General features: G+C 31.9%; 1 protein-coding gene across 1 annotated transcript in view; it reads left to right on the top strand.

Moving 5' to 3' along the window:
* The window catches only part of LOC135213900 (uncharacterized), a 400,066-nt gene that overhangs the window by 1,558 nt on the left and 393,508 nt on the right, over positions 1 to 5,000 (top strand). The gene's annotated exons all lie outside the window — the stretch shown is intronic.

The following is a 5,000-nucleotide window of genomic DNA, read 5'->3' as shown; positions in this document are numbered from 1 at the left end:
TATATATATATATATATATATAATATATATAGGGTTTGTACAACCCTAATAATTTCTTGAATTATTATCCTTGAAATGGTCAGGGAACCTCGCTTGTATCTGACGTTTAAATGAGTAAACTTGTTTATATTCCATTATGAAATAAAGTCAACCCCATTATCGTAATTATAAGTATTATTAAGAAGCAGTTTCTCTAATTAAAAGCGGCAAAAAGACCGTTGGCATGTTTTTCATTGCATCTTTATATGTTAGAACTAGAAAAGGGCAAAAGTAGTCAAATTAAAATTTAAAAAGCATAATCTGAGAAAGATGAATAAAACAATTAGATTAAAACTAAGAATTGGGAGGAGAGAGAGAGAGAGAGAGAGAGAGAGAGAGAGAGAGAGAGAGAGAGAGAGAGAGAGAGTCCATGACATGACAGTGGAAGAAGTGGAACCATGTTTAGGACATTGGTCCATTTTTATTGCATCATTGGCCATCTGTACTCAGATGTGTGTACACTTATCAGTGCCTATTCTCAAATTGGTTTTGGTGAGCACTAGGGAAGATAGAGGCAGAATAGCTATCCAAGGAAGAAGAGGCTCGATTATCAAACAAGTCAAAAAGTTTAAACACTTATGATCTACTTTAATTCAAGAAGGAGGATGTGAGGCTGAAGTTGACAGTAGGATAAAATCTGTGTTGGGGAAGTGGAGAGAGGTAGCTGGAGTAGTCTGTGATAAGAAAATATCAATCAAGCTCAAAGTCAAGATAAGACCAGTGTCAATGTATGGATCGGAAACATAGTCTCTAAGAAGAAAAGAGGAAGTAAAGCTTGAGAGAACCGAGATGAGAATACTGAGGTGGATTATGGGAATACCGCTTCTTGAGAGATTGGAAAATGACGAAATAAGAATGGCAGGCTTAGTAAAGATTACAGAGGTGATGAGAGAGTCACGATTGAGATGGTATCGGCGTGTGTTGAGGATAGATGACAAGGAGAGAATGAAGAGAGCTTGGGAGGAACCTGTTAGAGGAAGAGGATCGAGAGGGAGACAGAGAATGAGATGGCGAGATGAAGTGAAGGAAGATATGGAGAGAGAAGAGGTTTAGTGGAAGATGATGCCTTTGGTAGAAGGCAGTGGAGAAGGCGTATCAGGCAACCGACCCCTTAATGTAAGGTCGACGGTGAGAAAGAAGAAAGAAAATAAATTATAATAAATAATATATATATAATATATATAATATATATATATTATATATATATATGTGTGTGGTGTGTTGTGTGTGTGTGTGTGTGTGTGTGTGTACATATATATTGAATGAGAGAGAGAGAGAGAGAGAGAGAGAGATAACAGATATTATAACAGGTGTTAAGTTATTCCAAAATTCTTGCTACGCAGGGAAATAATAGTAAATTGTATTATGTTGCCTATTGTTCTTGCAAGTGTAGTTTTATGTGTAATATCTAAAATTATCAGTACTTAATCAGAGCAGTATCCTAAGCCAAATGTAATGGTAAATGATATAAGTCTTAATAGCATAAATAGTATTTATGAGAAACTTAGTGACTTAATATTGGTTTAGAGATCTAAAGAATAATCCATTTCAGTTATGTTGATTAGAATTCCAAATTATCTAAATTGTAAGTCTTGTCTTATTCATTAGACGCTGGAATTATATTATCCATTAAAAATGACATTTCATGAAATGGACACGACAACACAATGTATTTTTATAAGTATACCATAAATAATAGCAAGAAAGAAAACGGTCGAAAACCTTGACAGAAAATGGACACGTCTTGCCTTAAAGGGGGAACTCAAATGGTGATAAGGTGAATTTGTACACAGTTGTCCTGCAAGACATCACAATGTTTCGTTGCGTATATCTTTCAGGTTATTTGTATGATAGGAATAAACGATTTTAATTGATTTTTGATTTGCTGTCGTTGACAATAATCTTTCTTTCTTTTCAGGTAAGTATTGGTGGAGTCCACAGCAGTACAGAATGTTTTCCCGTGAGTAGCAAATTCAATTTCAGTTTAGACTTACCTTTCAAGAAATTCAGCAATTCTAATATATATATGCAACATTTTATTACGTCACTGTCCTACATTTTGTGCGCCTTATATTACATTATTTTATTGATTATTTCATTATATTATCGTTATTTTGTATTAATATAGAAATACACGTCATTGAAGAAATAATTAATTCTTGGACCGGTCTCGGTATGTTCCAGCGGAATTCTTGATTGCTAAAATGAAACAAAAACTGTCATATAATTTCAAGTTTTTGATTCAGATAACTTAATCAGAACTTGCCTTTGATATGTAGATTTATTAATATCGTTTTATATTATCATTTTTTATGTCTTTTGAAATATTAGGATTTTTTCAAGTGCAAACATATGGTACATTACTGATTGTCGTGGCAGAAATATACAAACATATATGAGTTTCAACCAATTTTCTCACAAAATATAAAGTTGATATGTGTGTGTATTATATATTATATATATATATATGAGATATGAATAAATAATATTATATATATTTATATAGTATATATATATGTATTCATACTATAAGGTGGTGTGTTTTGTGGTTGTGTGTGTGTGTGTGTGTGTGGTGTGGTGTGGTTCTACAAATATTATATATATATATCTTTTATAATATATATATAATATATATATTATAATAATATATAAATATATATTATATTAGAGGAGAATGAAGCAGAGAGAGAGAGAGAGAGAGATCCATGTTACCGGTAATCATGGTGGACATACCATATAAAACCGGTATCAGCGCCTATCAAAATATTTCAGTCTCAATTACAGTAAATCACTTAAGATTCCGAATATTTCAGCTCTGCCCCTTTCGCATTTAACATCCAAGAATCACTCGAATATCGCCAGGGGGATTAAAACATCGATTTTCGGAGGAAATCGGTGCCCATCTCAGCGCTGTATAGTTTCAATTAAGATATCTCCGGACCGTGACGATCCGATCAGGAAGTCTTTGGGAGGACTCGTAAGATGGCTTCTCACACGTTTACAGGCGGAGAAACTAGTTTTCAGACGTTTCTGAGAGACGTGAATGAGGAATAGGGTGAACGTGCTTTGGTATTTGTAGTAATGGTACAAATGTAGGCAAAGAATCATTAGAGCTGATTCAACGGAAATAAACATATATATACATATATATACGTATGTATGTATATATAATATATATCACATACATATATATATATATATATATATTTTATCACATATATATTATGAATTTTTATTACATCACATTTATTCATATACAAGAATTAAGCTACAAATGTCCTTTAATATCTAATTCGCTCTACCTCGAAATTAATATATTTTCGTTTTTGTTAACCGAAGGGGAATTTTTTTTGTTGATAAGAAATTCGTCGGCTCATGGGTTCGAATCACGGAAACCCAAGAATTCAGGACGTACAGTGATGCGCTTTAACCCGCATGACTATTAACTAAAAGCGCGTCACTGTACGTCCTGGTTTCCGTGGTTCGAGTCCATGAGCCGACGAATTTCCTATCAACTAAATAATTCCCCTTTGGTTAAAATAAACGAAAACATATTAATTTCGAGCTGAGCGAATTAGATATTAAAGGACATTTGTAGCTTAATGGTTTTATATAGATATATATATATATATATATATATATATATATATATATGTGTGTGTGTGTGTGGTGTGTGTGTGTGTTGTGTGTGTGTGTGTGTGGTGTATAAAGGTATAAGCCACAAAGGAAAAATGAAACACTGGAGTAGCTAAAGTATCTTTCGACTCAACTTCCTTTACTCAGCAGACTGACTTATACCTTAATTTTTGAATTTATCGCGTTCCAAAACTTCCGTGATTCAGTTATACATACATACATACATATAAATATGTATATATACACATATATATACCTATATATATATATATGTAAGTAGTATATGTATGTATATATACACATACATATACATCACGTTCCAAAACTTCCGTGATTCAATTATACATGCATACATATATATAAATATATATATTATATATATATATGTATATGTATATATACACACATATATATATACCTATATATATGTAAGTAGGTGTATGTATATATATATACACATACATATATACATACATATTCAAGCAAATTTCCAAAATACAAGTCGCGTACAAAGTAAGCAGCAATTCTTGGGTGTCAGGTTTGTACCCAACGAACCTCCACAGTGCCGCACACAACAGGCGACAATTAAAAGAGGGAAAACATTTTTGATAATTTGTAGGTTTGTTTTGCGGTAGTAAACATATCTCATCGTTTTTTCCTCTATGCGGAAGCTGTTTGGGAAATCTTAGAGTAGTTGAACATTCAAGTTCGAATAAATTCTTGACCGCTTTGTGATTATGGGACCTGGGTGGTTTTGTTTCCCGGTACCGGACATCACAATTTCTTCAAAACTATCTTTGAGGTTGGATCTTCAGGCTTTGTAGTGACAAGTGTATCCAAAAAGAGGAAAGAATTCAAGAAGTAAAGAGGGCATTGTGGCTATTACAGTTACGTGTATATATATATATATATATATATATATATATATATATATATATATATATATATATATATAAATATAAATAATGTCAGCACTCGGCCACGTTTTCTACTTTCGTTCATAGCACATTCTCTCTCTCTCACGCACAAACACACAATGTATGAACGTATGTATCCGCGTATTATGTATTTCAAAAAAAATACATATATTATAAGCTATATTTACGTGTATCTATCTATCTATTTGTCCGTCTATCTATAATATATATATATATATATATATATATATATATATTATATATATATATATATATATATATATAATATATATATTATAGATAGACGGCAGATAGATAGATAGATACACGTATATATAGCATATAATATATGTATTTTTTTTAGAAATACATAATACGCGCATACATAGTTCATACATTGTGTGTTTG

Source organism: Macrobrachium nipponense, chromosome 43 (genome assembly GCF_015104395.2).
Source record: "Macrobrachium nipponense isolate FS-2020 chromosome 43, ASM1510439v2, whole genome shotgun sequence".
NCBI lineage: Eukaryota > Metazoa > Arthropoda > Malacostraca > Decapoda > Palaemonidae > Macrobrachium > Macrobrachium nipponense.
This window is presented reverse-complemented; position numbering and strand designations above follow the sequence as displayed.